The sequence below is a fragment of the Acipenser ruthenus genome, chromosome 39 (genome assembly GCF_902713425.1).
Source record: "Acipenser ruthenus chromosome 39, fAciRut3.2 maternal haplotype, whole genome shotgun sequence".
NCBI classification, from domain to species: Eukaryota; Metazoa; Chordata; class Actinopteri; order Acipenseriformes; family Acipenseridae; genus Acipenser; species Acipenser ruthenus.
In genome coordinates this window covers 6,065,190-6,088,684 of record NC_081227.1, presented here as the reverse complement: position 1 = coordinate 6,088,684, position 23,495 = coordinate 6,065,190, and positions in this window count along the sequence as shown.

Here is a 23,495-nt window from a genome sequence, read left to right as displayed (position 1 = left end):
TGGCAGAGAAGCATTAAAAATCTGTTTTGCTATGTTTTAATTCTAAAATATTGTGCGTGGGCAAGGTTTTAAATAGCTAATCACTTCTGCACGCTGAAAATCACAGTGGCAGAGCCCATTTGTTGAAAAGTAATTTACTGAAATAAGATCTACACTATTTCTTTAATGCAATACTTTATCACTGGAAAGAAATGATAGCTCTGGTGGTTTGAAATCGGTTTAAGTATCTATCGATGTGCCAAGCTATCTGAAGAAAGAAAATGTCATTTTAAAATGCATTCTGATGCAAAAAAAACATTGACAAAATTATCAGTTTTCACCATCAGCTTTTATTAAAAGAAAACACGTCACAAACGGCAATCTGTCTCTTCTGTCACATTCTGTGTACTGATGGGCTGTATGAGCTAATGTGTGATGCACACATTACACATTATAAATAGAGAACTGGAGCTGACCCCCGAGGATAGAAGATAGGGGAGAGCCATGAGAGCGGCACAGCTCTGCTATAAGAAGCTGCACTCTTGGTAATTTACTTGACGTTTTAGGTAACAACAGTGTTTTTTTTTTTTATTATAACGAGATCAAAATATATATATTTTTTAAATCTCATTGTTGTTTATTAACAGATGTTCTGACACGACTCTTCTTTATCTTTTAAATAAAAACAGAAAGGAGCCGAAGGCTGATCCTGTTGAGGGGCTGGGGGTGGGTGATCAGCTGTGCTGTTTGAGGGGCTGGGGGTGGGTGATGAGGTGTGCTGTTTGAGGGGCTGGGGGTGGGTGATGAGGTGTGCTGTTTGAGGGGCTGGGGGTGGGTGATGAGGTGTGCTGTTTGAGGGGCTGGGGGTGGGTGATGAGGTGTGCTGTTTGAGCTCTAAAGTATAAAATGAATATGGTGCACTGTAGAAGTCCAAAACTGTTCTACTTTCCATTGCTGTCATTTTATACCTGATTATAAACATTATAAAGGCATGATCAGGCAGTTTAAGTAGGAGTCACTAATGAGCTTCTCCAGCACTCCTTTAGTGAACTGGACTGCCATGCTAAGGAGATGCAGGACTGCAGAACACTTTTGATGTCAAGGTTATGCCTTTATTTAACACAATGTGGAGAACAGAGGACTTCAGGGAAAGCCAAGGAACTCTTCCTCCTCTGGCCAGATGAAAAGTGAAGCCTTGAGTCATAATCCAAGATACCTTGAGTACATGCTGTACATTGCAAGGAAACGAACACAAAGCCAACAAGTCCTGCAAGTTACTAAGCAATCTAATAAAGTCATGTCTTCTGATACTGGTTTCTTCCAGAAGTTTGCAAACCCCTCCCTTTGGTTTACCTGATTAGAATCAACAAACAGCTACTTCAGCAGGGTTCAGTGCTCTTGTTCTTTCATTCTGCTGCTGATGGGTAGTGTAAACCATAAGGGATAGTTGGAAGCAACAGGAATCAAAGGAACGGCATGATGTACCTATAGGCTATCGTAGGACCAGCCATCTGGTGTTGATTTCTCAATGCAGTATCACAAAGCACCTGCACACCACTAATATGCTATGGCTACTTTTTTTCCTGAGAAATAACAAAGTCTCTCTGGTAAACAGTTTCAAAATGACAGCAGATGGGAAGGTCATGCTATGGTAATGTTTTTACTCTTGGGTATTCGTACTGCAATTCTGAAATTCTGCAATTTAAAGGTTCTGTTGGTAGCAGACATCTGGGAGAGGAACAGGCTGGTCTAACATCAGTGTGCTGAGTCGAGGAACATAATAGCACAACCCTTGTAAATAATTTAAGCAATGATACCCAACGCAGCAGGCATTACCTGCAGGATAACGGACCTCAATGTCAGGAAAGGATCCCGGGGGAGGCTATAATGAAAAGTAAAAAACATAATTGTGTATGAAGCATGTATGTTCTTGCACTCAGTTATTATTTTTCTTAGCAGATGCCCTTATCCAGAGCGACTTACAATTGTTACAAATTATCACATTATAAATACAGATAAGATCAGATATAAAGTACAGTAAAGTCAGTTGAAAATAAGATGAAATTCAAATAAGAGCAAAATAAAGAATACAGTAAATAATTACATTTAAGAGCGAGTTTGACTAACAGCAGTTAACTTATAGTAAACAAATTTGCTCATACGAGTGAAGTCCATTAAGAGCACGTAGTAAGTATGATAAGTGGATGAGAGCGATTTCAAATAAGAGCAATTACAAAAAACATTAATTATGGATACCTAGAAGAGTAAAATCAAGTATAAGATACAGAAAGTAGTTATAATTAAGAGCAGCAGTTGAATATGGCATGGTATGGAGCAGTTCAGTGCAAGTACAAGATGATGCAAGTACTGGAACGATTGGGTGCCATATTGTCCAGTGTGGTCGAGAGTTGTGAGGTTTACATATGCTGTCTTGAGGAGGTGCCAGAAGATGGTCAGGGACTGAGCAGTCTTGATATCCATGGGTAGGTCGTTCCACCACTGAGGGGCAAGGGTGGAGAAGGAGCGGGCTCTGGAAGCGGGGAAGAGGAGGGGGGTGTACAGCTAATCTGCCGGTGGTAGAGAAGTGGAGGGGGCGAGAGGGGGTGTAGGGAGAAATAATAGTCTGGAGATAGGAGGGAGCAAAAAGGTCAAGAAAGCGATAGGCGAGTACAAGAGTTTTGAATTGGAAGCGAGCCGCGATAGGGAGCCAGTGGAGGGAGCGCAGCAGGGGTGTAGTGTAGGAGAAATGAGGTAGGGAAAAGACAAGATGATTAGCAGAGTTTTGGATGAGCTGGAGCGGAAGTTGCATTAGGGTGATATAAACTAGACATCTCCGTTTTAAAGCAGGGGTGGCAAACTAGGTTTAATAAAGGGCTTTATTGTACTTTGATATTTGATTTACAGTTGTCTTTGGCTGACTTAGAAGAATTGCAATTGCTGCTGACCATTAAAAAAATAGCTAAGATGTACGATATTAAAGCAACATCAATATGTCTCACTTTCAAACTAATTAATGTGTGTTAGCCATTTAATAAAAATGATGTTAATATTGTCTAAAGCTATTGTTCTTTGATACTAACAAAATTCATCCTTAAATACTGGAGAGCAGTGAAATGTCCAACTTTCACAGAATGGAAACTTAGTTAATAGTATATGTATTAGAGCTGGAGAGGTTCTGCCAGACAGATACAGGAAAATGAAATTTATTCCTTAAAATGCGGGGCCCTTTTCTAAATGAATTACAAAAATAGATCTATGATATACATTACTGTCGGCTTACTACAGCGACTTTTAAAAAGAGAACGTGTAGCATTCGTGTAGCATACTATTCTTGTTATGTAATAACTATCACTGAAGGTATGGGTGAGGGTTGTGGGTTTAGAGTTATACATGCATGACTGTTATAAAGTTATATATTTGAGAATATGTTTGTATTATAAGATTGCATGTATGTTATTTATAAAAATGTCATAACAGTATGTATTAAAGAAAAAAGAAAGTATTAGGGCGTGTCAAACATGAGAACTTAAGAAGAGATGAGAAAGTGTCACTCTGCCCATCAAGGCTCGTCCCTTGTTAGGATGCCGTTCTGTGCCTTCTGTTTGACCTCTCTGTTTTAAAGCAAACAGTGCAAGCACCAAAATCCTGATCTTACAAGCTCGGAGATTCCAGTGCCATGCTATTATGCTAGAATTGGGATGTTTTGAATTGTTCAGGCCAGCCTGTGCCTCGTTTTTACATTATTTAGTATACAGTAGACATTGCCTATTATATCTAGCGTTACCACGATTTTCAAATCCATAATAACAGTGCCTGTGTGTGCGTGTGGTTTGGAAAACCAGCGAGATTAAAACAATCAATGCATTATTGAACAGAGCGGATGATGATGATGTTTTAAACTGCTTACAAATGCATTTACATCGATGGCAGAAAAGAATCAATAATTGCTATTGAGTTCATTATAAAAAGTTTTGCACAGAAGTAAAACCTCCTCTAATGGTGAAATGATATACAGTATATACAATGGAAGCAGAAGGTTTTTTTTAAAGCTATAATATATTATTTTTCTTTTTTTCATTTGCACAGTTTAATTCACTGATTGAAAAAATAATTGGACTTAAAACTAGCCCACTGTTACCTTCAGCTGTAATACAGTGGCAATGCAGTACTATGGGCTACAGTGGTATACAAAGGTCTGGCAGATGGTGCCACTCTTTATATTTCTCATTGTATTGTGTTACAGTATGCTAATATCTCTGCTTCTTCATGTGCATTGCACAGTTTCTACAGTGGAGTCTCAATCATACTTTTTATACCTGTTTTTCTGTAGGGCTACTGAGCCTCAGCTGTCCTATGTGTTTTGATTGCTGTCAGGAAAAATGGTTTGACACTGGAGATATGAATCCTTTGAACTGATCCAATTTCACAGCAATGCCAGATTGCAGTGATCAAAAGCCATTGTGTCAACAGCCACCTGATGACAGTCAGGTCTATAAAATCTCTCAGAAAAAGAATACAAATGCCTTATGGCTGCATGGAGGTCGTTTTGACTTAAGGTCAGTAGAATTAACTGGGTAACAAAAAATATAGGTTTGAAAAGAAATCATAGCAGTATAAAGATAGTGTGCCTGGTCCTTGCCTTACAAAGCTGCACATCGATATGGATGCCTTACATTTTGAATGCAGTTATAACTGTTGGTAATTTTAGAAGTAATGCGCTTGATCCCCAAACTGGTTTTCTACTTCTTGCTTTCTGTTTCTTTACACTTACTACTCTGTTTCTCTTTAGTGCTACAAACTACTCCTTCGTCTCACGGGTCTGCTCATCTACATTCATTGTTTTAATGGTACGTTGCCTGCAAGAATTTGGGACCCTGATGTGCTTTATCATAGGAGATCTTGAGTACTAACAACTGCTACGTGACTCACTGACTAACTAACTTACTCAGTCAAGCCCATATTAAAGACCATGTGTATGGATTGATCAACCCTATTGCAGCCTCATTACTGAGATAGAGCGTATTTCACATGTTAAATTATTAGACATTCCCTTGAGCATTCTTCATTAGGTTTGACTGTAAATGAATGCGATGCCTTTGTAAGCACAGATAAGCGACGCATTTGCTGTTGCTGTCGGTGTTGTTGTTTTATGGTGCGGGAGATACAGACGCACCCCTCTGAGAGAGTCCTCCCGGTATGATGTATGCTAAAACTGATGTGCAGCAAAGACGAAACGTTACGCCCCTGAAACAGATGGACTCATTGGAGAGCTGACAGATGTGTCGGCTGATGTTCCATTCAGGTTCTGTCTATATGTCATCAGGTGTTAGGAACAGAATTCTAACATCTTAATAAGGGAGCGCTGCTGCATTCAGAATAGCAGATGAGTGCTTGATGACATCAATCAGCCCACCCCTCTCAAGATTACAGGCTGTCCTCTGCAGTCCATTTAGGCGAGACATTTTTCCACAGAAAAAACTGGCTGTGCGAATGGATACTCTTCATGTTTCACATTGCAAAAACAATAGCCTGAGCGCTGTCTGTCTAGAGTGCTTTATTTGCATTCAGGTGCCCGAATGAATGCCAGGAAGACGTTGATCAAGCACTGCCTTTTATAGCAAAGATTTGGTTTTCATTTTAGTTTTTTTCTTTTGCCTTCAAGCTCTTTTATGTAGAATCTTTGGGATGCAGCGATGACCGTTGTTGGCTATTCTTTCATTGCTATTATTTGCTGTAAACACCCCCAGGTAAACTCACTGCGAATCAGTGTTAGACAAATCAAAAAAAGGTGTTGAAGAGCCTTCAAGCTGTAATTCATACGTGATGAACAGACAGCTAGCACAATCACTGTGTACACAGCTCCATTTTACTGGTCCTGCTGCTTGTGAAGTTCATGAACCCCATCAATCTTCAATACGTTTGGAGGGGTCACTGGAAATTAAAAAGGTGATGGTATTTAGATTCTCTGCTGCTAAACAGACCCAACTATCTACACAAGGAAGGCCACATCTATTCCTCTCTTTAGGGCATTGTATTGCTGCCGTGCCTAGGATGTGACCTTTCCGATATCACACATAGACTGCATGCAAAGCTGAAATACTCTGTACTTTTTGCACAGACAGACTGTGGGGTTGTGTCTGAAATGGATCATGGAGTGAAAGAGTCAGATCAAAAAGGAAAACTTTTTTAACCCTTACATTTTTCGTTTACCCAGCTTTTTTTCTGACCATCTGTGTTATCTAATGCAATGTCTCTTATCCTGGGTCAAAAGAGACAGCATTCACCAGGAATGAGCACGATGCCAAAACAAGGATGCCACGCCACTCAGTCTTGATCCTAAAAGTTTCAAATGTTTCCACAGGTTACACTTCTGCCACACTATCCAGGTTTGACATATTTCCCAGATACTGTATCACGTTGCAATTGACTTGTTTTTGTCTTTTATGTACTTCTCTTTACCAGTGTTAAAAAACTCCTATTTTAGTCCCTCCAAATGTTACAGGTCAATAATGTGAGGGCGAGATCCAATCAGAAACCAGGGAAGGCGGAGCTCTGTCACTCTGCCAATCAGAAGCCGTGTTCACATGGTCCTAAAGCTGTTGTGCACAATTCGACAAAGTTAGTCCATTACTTTGCTAATCAGTAGATTATTCAGCCTCACAAGTGCAGTGGCACCCGAGATATTATCCAGTCTCTAGTTAATGTGTAATGAAATTGTTATTGATGTACCTTGGCACAAAACGTAATTCCTGGTATGTGCCGAGGTCATACACAGCAGCTGCAGAATGTAGTGGCATAGCTCAGAGTCACTTCTGAAAGCACCCTCTCCAGCTGACTGCCTCACTGGGAGTTGCTGTCGGGAGCGTTCACATTCTGCTGCTCCGTATTTCAACCTGTGCCTTTCTGAATGGGTTCCAGAGAATTAAGAAGCACCTCATAACCTGACACTTGTACAGAGTTTCTTGTTTTTTATGTGTAAGGCTGTTTTCTTGATTTCACACAAGGCGCTCGAGTAATTCCAGCACCCGTTAATGAGAGAGCATGGCCAGATTCTCTCCTATTCCTCAGGGCCATCTCATGTGGCTTCCACGAAACACAATGTGACAGTTTCCCCCGACGACCCCCTGTACACTCCTCTAAATAAATAGATACTGACACCACTGGAGGACACATTCATACTGCTTATAATACATTTATTTAAAAAATATTGCAGCGAGTGTCAGTTTCTGTTAAACCCAGGGAGTAGCAAAAAGACAGGGATTATGTTCTGTCTGAGTTGCAATCTTTAAATGAAAGTGCTTTAGTTCTCCATGTAAAATGATTAATAAGAAATATTTGCAAAAATGCTTGCTTCAGAGTTTAATTCGAAACAGCCATTGCAGGGGAGTAATGTAACGTACTCCTGAATGCCCATAAGGTTAAACATTTCAAGATCAAAGGTTAGTCACTTGGTACTACCATAGTGAACTAACTCCAAATTGCATTTGCTGTTCCACCACATGTCGCTTTAAAGCAGAACTAGCCCTTACCCTACCTATTAGTGCCCTATTCTCTGGGAATTAAACACCTCTGTAAAGCTCATAAGCAGAACTTGAAGAAGCTAGATGGCTTCAGAGTCTAATCCAGTCCAGTGTTCAGTCGCATTTTTGAATTTTCAGCAGAGTGGATCTGAGTGACGTTGGCTATTATTGTTCCCAATATGCCTGAAGCTTATCTTGTACACTTTTCTCTGAGTTATGAGTCTGGATTTCTTAAGCTTGGAAGACTGCTTAACAACGGCATCCAAAATAAGTTTCCAAACTAGCAGAAAACAAATGTTTTGTGTAAAATGTTCTCAACCGATATGACTGATCGAAAGACCCCAATTAAGTAAAACTAACGTGAATTAGATTTGTGCTTCAGTGTACTCAGAACAGACCTACATACCTGAGAGATAAATATTGACGCAGATGGTACAAAAAGAATAATGCATACATTAATCGCTGTGTGCAAATCCAAACAAATGAAGATGGAGGCTTTCTGTTTTGTCTTTTAAAAAAATGGTGCTGAATGTCTCTGCCAAGTACAGCAGCTTAGTAAATCCATCCAAAATGTTGCATCTCTGTTCATGTATCCTGTGTTAAACACAATTTCTTCAAGGCAATACTTTGCACGAGGATGCATTTATTCCCAGTTGCACAGCTGTCAGCATAATCTTGAAGCTCATTATCGCTTTGTAAGCCAATAGTAGATCTCCACAACATTACAGGGTAATCAACACCTCACTGTGTAATACCACTTTTTATAGGAGTGATATCCAATGCTTTCAAAACTTTTTAAAGCCTCAAAAACCAGTTCCTTGACTAAACTACTGCATCCTGGTATTTTTGTCACATGCAGCTGGTTCATTGGAGTGAGCATGAACTACACAATACATGAAAAGCAAGCAGCAACTGTTCATCTATTGTGTTGTCTTTCATATATGTGCATGGAATTGAAGCGTATATTACCAGCAGACAACCAAACGACAGTGTGTTATGAATGGTGTTACAAACAAGATTAGACTGTTGTTAAAATGATTTGGATGCAAAGTATGCAAAGCAGAATTGTTAACCCTTTAATACCACATTACATTGATGGATGTTTCATGAATGTATCCTTAAACATAAGTGTGTCCGATGTATTTAATATATGCTTCATTAATGATTTATAGCTGCTTTATAATTAATATATACTTCATTAATGATTTATAGCTGCTTTATAATGCATTGCAGAGTAAGATGTAACAGTAATTTACAAAAGGTAAATTACATAAATATATATACATATTTGTACTGTGACAATGAATGGCAGGGTCTTTGTACCATGGACTCCCACACTATAAAACCCCCCTGATGGGCTGTTCTGATGTTCACTGTCAGGCTCCTTCACCTTGAGCTCTGAACAGAAAAGCAACGATGTTTCCTTTTTTTTTTCCTTTGAAATTTCCCAGACTTTCGACTCCCATGAAGAATGCTCAATCCCGCCACACTTCACGAAATAAATCACCCTGACCCCCCTGAGCAGTCATTCCCTTCCAAAGTTCCTTATAGATCTGGGCCCTGATGCATCTGTTCCTGTCGACCAGGGCCTTGTCTGTGCTGCCAGCTCATGTTTAAAAAACTAACAGGGTCGCAGCACCAGATTGATCATCATGGAGCAGCCGTCCCACGTGAGGATGCACAGCGCTATTAGCAGGCTGAGCTGGTCAGGCAATGCAGTCCTGGCAGGGATTTCTTACATCTTCAAGGACATGCAACAGCCTAATAAAAAGTCTTTTTAGAGAACCGGTTGTGGTGAGGAGTGCGTGTAGAAAGGAAAGGAAAGGAAAGGAAAGGTTGTGGCAGCAGAAACACATAATTTTGAGGCTAAATGTTCCTCAGTAAAAATAGGCTCTTATTCATTAGTGACCTAATTTGATCAGATCAAACAGCCTAGATTGTTCTGCACATAGCGAGGATAGAGATGCAGAAGGGATTACGTAGGTGTGTGGGAGGGAATCACTTCCACTAACAGCTAGGCATTTAGACACTTTCATTGCAGCTTTATTCACAAAATGCTATATTCTTCATGCAAAATGCTTATCAAGAGACAGAGAGACAGACAGGACAGACTATCAAAGATACGGAACAATGCATAAACACATTGAATGAAACTAAATAACACCATGGGAAACTAAGTTCCATTTCCGTGGGTAAGGAAGTTCTCAGCCTGTTGACTTTAGGATCATTTTAAAGTCTGACTGTTGGCACCTTGTCACCTGCCCCAAGCGCCTGTCAGCAAGTGACTTTGATGTTCTTTAGTTTGCAGTCTTCTTCCATAACAACTGTTAATGTTTTTGCAAAAATTGAAAAGTGAAACCCATTATGTTATTGTTATCAACTATTACATGATTCTTCACAACTGTTCAACAACTCTTTCTTTTTTTTCAAAATATACAGTATAAAACATGAAAACAGAAATACTGGTGTTATAATCATTTACAGTCATTTGAAATACCTACTGTAGTAGGGCTGAGAGTTTGTATTTTTTCAATGTTAATTTGGCAGGGGTGTAGTTAAAATGCCATCCTGCCAAATCCATGTGCAAAATGTGGCTGAGTGTTGCATGATTGATTATCAATCAGCCCTCGCCACATGGTATATCAGGCAGAGCCTTTGCTCTTGGTTGGTTAGTTTAGGGAAAGGACTGGACTGGGCGCAGCAGATTCTGCTCTCTGTCTCTGCCCTGTGATAGGATAGCTTGGTTTGGTTTATCTTTTTGTTTAATTTGTTAATAAGAGTGTACAGCTATGCTGAACTGCAAAAAAAAAAAAAACACACACAATATATACTGTGAGGGGTGGAAACCATGGGGGGTGAGGAAAGGATATCAGGAGTGTGGGGTTCCTGATAAAATGTCCTCAGATAATGAATCCCTTACACAGAACAATAGGGTAAGAAAGAGAAAGAACTACAACTCCCATAAGCCACTCAGAACCAGGAAGGTAGAGGAGTCAGTTAACCTGCAGGCAGGTATAAAAAGGGAGCAGTACAGAAAGACAGGGGTGTGTAGAGGCTTGGAGGAAGTTTGTGTTGTACCGACCGAAATTATACTTACCAAAGGAACTTGTGTCATCTTCAACCTCCAAGTGAAGGGATTGGAGAAGATTGTGTTTGAAAGTAAATCTTTTTTAAGTCGGCTTGGTATTCCTAGTGTGTGGAGTCAAACGCTAAGAGACAGAAGGAAGATCAGTGGATCCAACTGCAAGAGAGTGAAGCATTTCCTATCGTTGGATCACTAAACAATTGGAATTAAAATGGTGTCAATTTCAAATCCATCGCGGTGGAGTGATTGTGGAATGCAGAGAACAACACAGAGCTAGTGTGAGAACAACAATCTTTTATTATTTGAGTTATTTAAAAATATACCGTGTATAAACAAAAGGTGTAGGTGTTTTTAGCGTGTCTTCTCCTTAGTGGAACAAAGACTGTTTAGTTTATGGACTGTGTTACTCAGACTCGACAGCAGTGGACTTCCTGCTGCATATGTAAACAATCGGGCCTAGTGTTTGTTTTAAGCTGCATGGAGCAGCACATTGCCTGTGTTTAGTTTATGTTTTCAAAAGGCCTTGTTAGTTTAATTTAAAAGATACGTTGTACTCTGCTTTTCAGAAAAGTATTATACTTTCATATCTTGTTGAAAGGCTGACTGTAAGAGCCTGCATAATTCCCTACAAAGACTGTGATAATTTACCTACAATAAAAGGGACACTGCAGACAGAAATAATCGCACCAACTCAGAATAATAAAACCACAGTTTATTTAAGCAGAAAGGTGTTCTGCCAGCAATTACATTTGTAGCAGGCCCAGCGTGGTCACAACTGTACAAGGGAAATCAACGAGAGGACGTCTGTCTGTGGACAAAGAAACAGATAGTGAGGAAACATATTAAAGTGAAATATCGCCTGGGACCATAACCAGTTATACTTACCCAGTCTTGTGAAGCACTACCTCTGCAGGGCTCCTGAAGGAACAGAGTCCAGCCTGTGAACTTACCGTGACAGCACCAGACGATCTACCTGTGGAAGGAAAAACAAGGCAACAGAGCTACCAGGACATCAAGGGGAATACAACAGCCCGATCAACCCTGAGGTCCTATGAACCATACCGTGCACCCAGATACTGGACTTTGGCCAGCTGTAGTAATTTTACTACAGAATACTACACCCTGCAGTATATAAAAGAAAAATATAAGGCAAGCATCGGCAGAATTAGCTAGGAACAAAAGAAAAAGTGAAGTTAGAGCCCAGAGGGCAGCTTTTCTTTTGTTTATCATTTTATTTATTTGTCTTTAAAAAACTGTAATCAATAAAAACGCACGTTTTGATTCAGTACTCCTGCTGTCCTGTCTCCTCTCTGCACATCCTGGCTACCACAGCAATTACAGAACACATAGTTCACACCACACTGTCACGTGACCGGCTTCTGTCACACCTACAAATTATGATTCATGTGTCAACACAATTCATCATGCAATAATGCCATTTGCAATATTCAAATATGAAAACCAAAGTAAGTTACTGGAATCTAAATGCTTTGGAATACATTTGGTTTTCATAGGAGCACAGTGCCCTCCTCCCGTGCGTATGGACCCTATAATTACTCCTTCGCTAGACAGCAGTGCCCTTTTCTAGTTTATAAAATAAGTAATTGGCTTCACCAGTGTTCCGTGTCCTATAATAAAGGCTTACAAGATCAAAATGGGTTTGCTTTGCCTGTCATTATCCCATTCTTTCCTGGCTATTGCTTCTACATGCAAGAAATAGCACCAGTGTGAGCCACAATCATTACAAGACACACATTAGTCCTTCACTTACAGCAATTACATGTTGGCATATTATTACAGCGGGCTCTGCAGTATTTAATGGCTAATGATAAAACCAATACTAGATACCTACCGTTTTTTTCTTTTTTTTGTTCAGTGAGTCAATACTAAATGTATCCATTGATCTCAGGACAGGGGAACAAAATCTGTAGTGACAAATGATAGCAAGTGTCCGAGGGTTCTGTCCACAAAGCCAGGTTTTGTTCATTAAAAGGGATCGCTTTATTTAAAGGGTCTGTTCCTAACAATCAGTGATGCATATGCATGCCTTATCATGGGTCAGCATGTCCAACTGTTGTGTACAATGGCAATACCAATGCATTACCCTGAAGAAACCTTGGCAGGACCTTTAGCAGAACACACCACTACCGGCAACACAATGGAACTGGACATACGCATACTGAGGCACACTCTCTGTTACAGATATAGGACCATGGTATGCAGTGGATACCCAATATGTATTGATTCATGCTGTTGTAATACTATTGGTACCATTCCACCAATGGCGATCTCATACTGTTGCTACCCTTGTTCTGCTGTTACCCTTTAGAACCATTGCATTGAAGATCATTTGGGAATTGAATGAGCTTAAAGGATGCCTGTAGGCATGGCGACCGCCTCCTGATCCGAGTCATTCCTGAATACATTAAAAAAACTGTAAAAGAAAGACTGTGCTAAGATCTTGATAAGGAACACTATTCAAACAAGAGCCACCTTTTTTGGAGAAGAAAAGAGGAAAACAGATTTTTTTTAAGAGCCCTTCTATATTCAATAGCGGGACTCTAACGCATTTAATCATTTCACTTGTGTTTCTGCTGACAGCAAAGTCAAATTACAGAAGAGGAAACGTCTGTGCAGCCCATTGAATTTCCAACAGCTCCTCAGTCCGCTTGATGGGAAGCCGAGGCAGGGCAATGATATCTCATTATTGGTCTAGACGGGTCTTTGAAATGCAAATTTCCCGTAAATGCCAAGCAATGACATTGATTTAAAAGGCACGAGGGGGCTTGCACTAATGTTCGAAAATACATTTGAAAAAAAAACTATTTAGTAACTATGTTTAGTACACAAGAACGTGTAATGCTATTTGTCTGAGTTTCGGGTACACCTTGCAAGACGTTGTCATCCCTTCTTGAAGTTTGGTAATAGCACAGCAAAGAGTAAGAAAGCCAAGCAAATGCACATTGAAAGGACAGAAAAGCACAGGTAAGAAAAGTCGATCATAGTAAAATCCACAGTTAACCATGATATAGGTTGGTGAGTACTGTACATGGTATAAGCATGCTAAAAGCAGAGTGAGAAATGACTCTGGGAAACATTTTTATGAGATAACAGCACAGGTTACAGGTCTGCGTATCAGTGATTGAAATGTAAATGTATGTCGGGTCTAACAATTCACAATCCACACATTTTCACATGAATTCATAACTATGCATAATGTATGCACTTATTTGTATTTATCTGCAACTCTCTTCTCAGTTTGTCTGACAGCCACTTTATTAGGAATTGTGTTTCATTTTAGGGTTTGAACCAATCCCTCCAGCTTTCATGTATTTTCGATATACATCAACAGTCATTGATTCCTGACCCCATATCTTCCATATGCAAAGTAACTACGGTCTCGTAATGCTAACAACAAAGTTGCTTTTGCAGAAGCTTATGCATACTAATCTCAGACATACATTCTGCCATTCATCTACGGACAACCATGATTAGCCTCTCTCAACAGTATTCTGCTTCCTGACCTCCTGCGTTTGAACAAAAGAGAAAGTGCTCGTCTCATTATATTCACAGGTGCCGCTCCGATAGAGAATGATTAAGCCGTTTGTTTTTCTCTCTATTAATATTATTTTTCCAGCGGCATTATTCACATTCTCATTGTCCTATAATGCAAAATTTGAGAATTAACATTTGAATACCTTCTTTTCAAGAGTTTCGTCTCTGATTAGGTATTTAGCTAATGATTTCCTAATTATTCACATTTTTGTGTACCTACATTACCTTTTTCTTTTTCATTTTGCACATTTTGGTACACAGCAGTTTTCCTTTTTAAATTATATATATATATATATATATATATATATATATAGAGAGAGAGAGAGAGAGAGAGAGAGAGAGAGAGAGAGAGAGAGAGAGAGAGAGAGAAAGAGAGAGAGGGAGAGAGAGGTTTGCTTTGTTCGGGGTTCATAATGTATGAGACATATCTAAAAGGCATTACTAAAAAGATATAACTGTTCGTACTTCTGCTACTGAACACATATATGTTTTGTACAGCGCCATAGGGTAGTGTTGTGGTCAAAGCTGGCTAGCAGCAGGAATAGCAGACGCGGAGGCAGAAGATTGCAGCTCAGCCAAGAAAGGAAATATTTAAACAGCAAGAAACATCCACCCAAAATAAAGTTATGCAGATCTGCTCATATATTCATCTATAAATTAAACATTGGGTTCAAATCAGTGGCTCATTGGATTAAACCCATATGCAATCCAGAGGTGTGCAGGACTCACATCAAGATACGTCAAGATTTGTGAAGATGCAAGGCAAGTATTGTGTTCACCATGTAGCTTGTGACAGACAGACGGACAGACAGGCAGGCAGACGGACAGATGGATGACCATGGTGAAGCGAGTGGGGAATTCCACAATGATCTGGGCCAGTCTTTGTAAAGGGCTCCACCTGTTTTTTTCTATAGCAGCTGCACAGAGTTTCTAGCTGGCTTCCTAATCACGCTGTATGTACAACAGTGTTATGCTGACTCCAGCTCAAGCTGTGCTCTGTCCCGTCTGCCCACAGTCGACTCAATGGTCCCCAGTCCGATTTCTTTTGGGGGCATTCAGTTCTTCATCAGTCCAGTGTCTGGTGAGCCTGGAGGTATATGGGCTCAGTCCAGGATTATTCGATGCAGCAGCTGCTCAGTTCAGCTGGATTGTGGAAGCACCCTTATAAATTTACCAGCATAGAAAGTGGATAACAATGTGGAATCATGGAATCATGATGGTAGTTACTTAGTAAATACATGTGTACTTCCACATTATTACAATGTTATTATGCATTGTTACAATGTACTTAATGTTTAAGTCTTTTTGCATGATATATGTAAGTACAGAATTCTATCAGAAAAGGGTTAGGATTAGGGTTAGAGTTAGGGTTAGGGCTAGGTGGGTTAGGGTTATGTTTAGAGTTAGGCTCAGAGTTATATAATGTAAAACATTACGCATGTAACTATGCATTATCATATTTAATGATGTGTAAGTGCACATGTATTTACTATGTAACAACTTTGTAAATACACAATAATTAGATACACTTAACATAAAGTGTTACCAAAAAGTGTAGTAAAACATTGTGAAAGCATGGTAAAGCACAGGTAAGCATTGGAAATCAATGACCGTACACAATGACAATGGTAAACTTTTATAAGGGCAATGCCGGGTCATTTTGTCGTGAATCTTTGGGATACAGAATGTGGAAAAGCTGCAGTTTACCATAGTCTGAGCTTCACCATGCTTGTGCATCTATTTCATTTTAGTTAAGCTTTTACTACAGTGAGCATTTAGAAGGCTAGCTAACTGCACTCTATACTTTTCCATAGGAAATAAGCTGCCTCCAATGCAATGGAGAGCAAAGCCCTTTGGATAATTCCTTTAATTGACTTTCTGTTTTGTGTTTTCCTCAACACTGACCTGTAGTTATTATGAGTAATTGCTGTAACTTGATGATGACATCTCCCTGTAAATAAATAATTGAATAGCAAACAAATAAAAACTGTAAGAGAAGAAAAGGCGTGAGAAGAAAGGAATACAAAAATGAACTGTACAAAATAGGTAGGAAAACACCTGTATACAAGACCCCGCAGTGTAATAAAGCACAGTGAAAGCATGGTAAAGCATGGGTAAGCCTTGTAAAGAATAGCAGGGTATGGTAAAGCATATTAATAAACATGGCAAATCAGGGTAAACTGGTAAATGCATAGTATAACCATGAGAAAAGGAAAATACAAATATTCAAATACATTAACCCTTTGCGGTCCATTTATTAAATGCGCGTCAGGCATGCCAGGTCTAATTTATTTTCACACGCGCAGTTAATTTTAGACGCTCTGTTTAAAAGTATTTTTTTCCACAGTCAAACGGGTTTAAAAGGCCCTGCATAACAACAAAGCACTCACTAGGCATCTCCAGCCCCGCCCCACCCTTTCGTTCACTATCGCTTTCACCTATGTAAGAAATAAATAATAATAATAATAATAGTTGTACATACCGATCAATCATCTCCTGATCACTCGTTTTACCACCAAACTCCTCAATAATGCGATCCAAGTCATTATTTTATTACTATAACATCTCAAAAAAGCTCTGCAAATGTCCGTGTTCTCTGTGCGCTGACGCACTATCAGCCAGCTTGTTTACTTATGACCGCCCCGTTATCTGATACCAGGGCCATGTATGACTATTCATGAGATACGCCTTTTTTTTTTTTTCGACTTGTCTCGGCTCCTCTCGCTCCCACTCGGCCATTGAATGGTTTTCTTGGCTTTTTCCGGAGAAAAAAACGACTAAAACCCGTTTTTTGCGTTTCTATAATGATGTCGGACAGGGTCCGACAATGGACCTGATAGGAATAATTGCAATGTTGGACCAGGTCCGACAATGGACTGCAAAGGGTTAATAAATGTATAGAATTATCATATATATATGAGAAGCAGCAATTGTCATTATAGAGTCTCATATAGGGAACTACACATCACACATCTGCAGTTCAATTAAAAATAATAAAATCGATATGAGATTCATCCAATATGACTTTTTGGTATGGATATATAGAAATGTAAATATGTTAGCAAAGCTAATTAGGAAATACATTACAATTGTATTATAACAAAACAGATCCAATATATTAGATACTATATATGTCTTCTGTATATGGGTGGGAACAGTGAGAGAGTGAAAGTGGGTGCCTTCAGGGTTGGCACAATGATGAGATAGCCCAGATCCTCATTGTGGCAGCCTGTTGTCAGGCCGTGAAGCTGCTCGGGAGTACTTTTATAATGAGAGAGAGGCAAAGGGGAAGAGTAGCGGAGAGCAGCACACTTTCATTGCGAGATGTGTCTGCATTTTTATTAATACATTAGAGTCGTCCACACAGTGCATTGAAATGCATTAAAGTATAATGATGCGTCTTGAATTGCCCTCTCTATTTTTGTTCCCTCTCCATATTGATTTCCCATCTCTCGGGTCGACTTTCTCTCTTTTTTTTCTCTGCGTTCCCTATTGCTCTTACCTTTGCCTGCACTTTCCTACTTTCCATTCTCTTTGCACTACTGACTTTTGATAGTATTCAGCTGGAGATGGACTGAGTCTTGAGGTCACCTTCAGAAATATTCACTGTAATGCATAACCTGACTAGTCCTACATCTTCTAACAGAGCTCCCAACCCTCCCTCAATCTGTACCCCTCTATACTGTAACAGAGTCCCCGACTCTCCCTCAATCTGTACCCCTCTATACTGTAACAGAGCCCCCGACTCACCCTCAATCTGTACCCCTCTATACTGTAACAGAGTCCCCGACTCTCCCTCAATCTGTACCCCTCTATACTGTAACAGAGCCCCCGACTCACCCTCAATCTGTACCCCTCTATACTGTAACAGAGCCCCCGACTCTCCCTCAATCTGTACCCCTCTATACTGTAACAAAGCCCCCGACTCTCCCTCAATCTGTACCCCTCTATACTGTAACAGAGCCCCCGACTCACCCTCAATCTGTACCCCTCTATACTGTAACAGAGCCCCCGACTCTCCCTCAATCTGTAACCTCTATACTGCACTTCACTGTAACAGAGCCCTGCTCTAGGTGATTTATTATCTCCAATACAATGTGAACTAAATTGTAATTGTATCTTTAAAATGGAAACTATATTAAAAGCTAACAGTGCATCAGCATTTTTATTATCAAACTGTCTAGTATCCAACTGTTTTGAAAATGTAACATGCCACTCTTACAGATATTCCATTACAATGCCCGGTTAGCATTTTAACAGGGTTCTTTTTATAATCACTTGTCTGCTTAATGCTTTTGAAGTCCCTTTTCCCTCATAAAAAAAAAAAAAAGTTTAGCATGGTGAATTTGGATGGTGGCTTTGACCTTTTCCAATGCAGTTTTTATGTCTGTCACATTGGGAACCAGATATCTATAGGTATATCTCATTCAGAGCCTCCTGGTCGAATACGTTTTAAACTAAATAAATGCATTGTCATAGTTAGTGGTGCACGAACCGATTAATTGGATGGAGCTCTCCACAGGAATCAAGTGCTGACAATCAGGGGAGGGTCACTGGTGTTGACTGGGCCAATTTACCATCCAAAGTGAAACACATCAAGAAACAGCTGCATGGGTTTGTCATGACTGTGGAGAACAGAAATCCACACAATCCCAGGCAGCTGTTTGTTCCATTGCTTCACCTGAAATGGTAAATTAGCCCAATCAACACCAAGGTCCCTCACCAGAGCTCAGTCCGAATAACCGAATAATCAGTGTGTGCAGCCCTATAAAGAGTAACCCTCCACCTTGAATAGGCAGATCCAGAATGCAGGTCTCATCTGCTGTAGGAGCTGTGAAGCAGCACAGGCCAGGCACAGCTGTGACCACGTCAGCCTGCTCTCTTATTTAATTTTCTCATCCCGATAAAAACAGGAGCATATCTCTCCGTCTTCCTGCATCTCGCAGCTTCCTCTCGCGACAGACACTGATACATGGCCAAAAGGCTCCTGACAGCCCCAGCCCCGGAAGGACCTGTAAACCGCGCCACTGACGAGGAATGTGACATTAATACTTAGTGGCAATGAAAAGCTTTTAGCAGCCCGTGGCTTTAGTCCTACTTTTGTGTCGTCCCCTGGGATTAATAAAGAGCTTTGCGATGGGCCTGCCATCCCTGCAATGTGTCTGTGTCTGACAAGCCTGGATCTACGATGCAGAGCTGCTATCATTCTTCAGCTGTCAGCTCAGGGGAGAAGAGAAGCATTGCAGAGAGAGTCAGTCCCCTGGTAAACAAATAAGTAAACACTGCGTGTATCTATATATCTGCCAGAGGGACGCTAATACTCCTGCTCAGAGTTTGGTTATGCTTAAACGTCAACACAGAGAGGGGCTGCAAGGATATGTAGTATAACATTATACTGTATACAAACGAGAGATGGGATAAAATATTCATATAATGCGTTGCCTCCATTTGATGTCATAGAAAAAATAATTCTAGTCACAAAAAAAAATGATTAAGAGCATTGGTGCTGCTTTCACGTGAAGGAGCGGGGGGTGGTGGGTCATTTTTTCTAAGTGTGATACCACCTTCTTTGTGTGCCACTTTAATTTACTTTCTTGGGCAAAAGCAACTTTGTCAAAATGCACTTTCATTTAATTTGCTGTTGCTTCAGCTCTTATGAAACACAATCTTTTGCACACTTTCCCTTATAAAAGCGTTCCATGCAAAAAGCATAGCAAACTGTAATGAGACATATTGAAAGCATGGTAAAGCCTAGGTAAGCATTGTAATGACCAGTGAGGTATGGTAATCCAAGGTGAACTATGGTAAATGCATAGTATAACCAAGATGATCTTCTGCAAATAGAAAAAAGTCTAAAGTCTATAGCCTTCAACACTCGGTAGTGCAGGGGTTCAAAAATAGAACCTAATAAAAAACTGGACAAAAAAAATGACCTTGTCTTTGTTTTCTTCGGAGTACCACGCTGGTATTAGAATATTAGAATAGTGTACCATTGGTATATATAAAAAGAAATTAAAGAATGACAAATCATAACACAAGCATGTGAAAAAGCAAGGTAAACTAAAATGTTGGTACCATTAAAACTATTTGCGAAGGTACAGCCAAACTACATGGAATGGTATAAAGAAGAGCATTCAAGGCGTATTTATTTAAACCGTTTAAACATGTATTTAATGATGGAACTTTAAATAACATCTAATTGGTGACACTGATCTAGTTTATATAAGTCAATTTTTACTTATATAAGTCTGCAGTTAACTATATAGCTGTGCTGCATTCCGACTGCAAAGTCTGATTAATTCCTGCATGTGCCAGGCAGGCAGGTTCTGGAGGACAACCAGGTTAGGAAAACGCACACGAATCTGGTGCTTGAAGCACGTAATAAATAATGCAACACATTATTTAATAAGCAGCGCGGCTAAAGTGCAGTCAAAGTGTCTGCATGTTGCAGTGAGCGTCCTACGTTTGATAAACGAGTTCTCTGCATTTAAAAATAGTGTTCTATATGTAGATACATCCAGTCAGTGCCACCCGGCAGCAAGTTAGCACAAGTGCCTGATAATTAATTTTGAAGATGATTACGCCGTCCCCAGTTTCACGGCAGACAGGGAATAGTTTGAATAATTCTATCTCTTCAGCTCCATTTCCATCCGAGCCAGGCGGAGCAATCACTTTCTATAAATTGCACATGTAATTCTGAGGAGCAACATCAATAGCATGCTTAAATTACTTTTCTGATTGCATCATATTTGTTTGAAACAGCATGTCGCATAATGAAAGCACTCTTTACTCTTTACCGTAACTGCTGCATGAAAGCTGGAACATATTAATGTCCCTTTGGAATAGGGACAATATTGAAGCAGCCACCCAGTCTGTTCCCTGTGTGAGCACCACCCCAGTTACCAGCAGGTGCAACTTAGGATGTCCAAGCCACTCATTTTAGACGTGTAACTGCATTGAAAATTACAATGGGACTGTTTAACTGTTATGCATATTAACATGGTTAGACGTGTACAAGAAGCAGCAATTTGATGATTTTGAAACACCTTTATACTCCTGCCTAAACAGGAGATACACCAGTCTAAACCCCCAGGCCTCATCCAAGTCAGCATGATCCATGCAGAAGCTCTGTAATCGTGTTTACAATAACTGACGTGTGAGGTGCTGTTTAGCATGCCTGTGAATGTGCAGCCCCCCTAATGCATTAGCTTACTGTGCATATTAAAACACTCAATCCTACTGTGGGTTTCTCCTGCTTGGCTCCAATGCATCTTCCTGATGGTTTTTAGCAATATACTGTGGAAGATTGATACCAGGCAAAATGCTGTTAAGTTGTGTTCAGACCGATGACCCTGAAAAACCATCAGAGGAGAGATATGGTGCAGATCAGTACTGTCATTTAAAGATTAGGTCTGTCACATGGACGGTGATACATAGACTTCCTTATTGATGCTTCCCTTACCTTCTGCAGCACAATGGTGCCTAATGTGTGAGCTGCCATATGATGTTTCTCATCTGCTAAGAGAAATGGAGAGGCTTCCTAATGCAACACAATTTCTGTGTGCTTATTCACTGGTCCTGCTCTCTTCTCCCAAACCCAAGAAGGGCAAGTTCCGAGCAATTCTGGAGCTGCTTTCTGAATTATTATCCAATGCACCCCCTCTGTAGATGCTTGGTGTGCTATGCCATGGTAAAAGGATTGGTAGTTTCCTGAGACTGGGGCAAAGATGTGTAGAACAATGCGGCATAATCCACTCCAAATGGAGAAACCATGATAAATACTATTTAGAGCTGCGTGCTGTGTAGCCTAACCACATTCTTTGCCATTATTATTATTATTATTTATTTCTTAGCAGACGCCCTTATCCAGGGCGACTTACAATTGTTACAAGATATCACATTATTTTTACATACAATTACCCATTCATACAGTTGGGTTTTTACTGGAGCAATCTAGGTAAAGAACCTTGCTCAAGGGTACAGCAGCAGTGTCCCCTACCAGGGATTGAACCCACGACCTTCTAGTCAAGAGTCCAGAGCCCTAACCACTACTCCACATGCTTTTACTTAGCATTTTACCATAATACACTTTTTTTTTGTTAATAGCCATAACAGACTAAGCTGTTGCGTAGCTCCTTTAGCTAAAATGGAGCAATCAAGTTTAATTTATTTTTTTTAACTTTTGCAGCAAACCATGGCCTGACCTAGTCGCGCAAATAAAGTCTTAATTTTCCTGCCGCTCTTTCATTTCCTGTCCTAAAATAATTGAAACCAGGATCATTTTTATTCATTCTTTCAACAATCTTGTTCCCTTGAGCAATGACAGGAAGTGTGATCATTTTAATCCCCTCGTGTTAATTATTTAGAAGTGAATGTGATTTGAAATAAATGATTTGCGGTTGGCTTTGATTTGAATGGGTGAGCGGAAGTGTCCCAATAGAAGCTAAATCTTCAGTGGTGGAATTAATTCTCTGAGGTCAGGCTCAGTTCATTTACATTATTCAGAGGGTCTCTGTGCAGCAGCCTCCACCTCACCTCTCTAACCTGCTGGATCGTTTTCAAGCTGCTTCGGATTTTCCTTTTTTTATTTTTTTTTTTACTATTTTTCATGTATGGAATTGAATGCTTCATACAAGGTCCCTGGTTAAGACTGAAGTCCTTTGTCTTTCCACAGGGCACAAAGACCACAGGAACAGACACAAAAAATAAAATGGTCCCTGGTGGATAGCATTCTTGGCCTTGCCACGGGGTAAATACAAAATTTTGGGTCTTACTCATAACACATTATCAACCTATTAAATTCAGCCGTGGATCGTCTGTCACATACTAAACACCTCATGGCCTGCCACCTGATTATCTAAAAGAGCTGTCGTCCCTATCTGCACCGAGACATGCTTTAAGATCATCTGATTCTGGTCTTCTGTCCCTCCCAAAGATTAAGATAAAAAGGAAAGGAGACAGAGCTTTCAGTTACAATGCTCCCTTGTGCTTTGTTGAACCAAACAGGAACAAGCTATTCAATCTCAGCCAGTTTCATTTCTGTCTGTAACTTTTTAATAACAACCTACATGTTCCAACAATGCTTATTATCCTCTGTGTGACTTCTTTCACTATTCTGACTACCTACTTTCTATAACTCTGTTAATTTCTCCAACAACACTTTGTTAATTGCACACCTGCTGATTATCATAATCTCGCTGCAGAATTTAAATACAGCGTTAACATTCCTGCCACTGGGGTTGAACAGGGTAGATTCTGTAAAATGCAATTTGTAGCAGCCACCGCATACTTAAAATCATTCCTTATGCAAATGCCTTCCTGGCATATTCTGCAATAGTACAAGCTGAATCTTAATT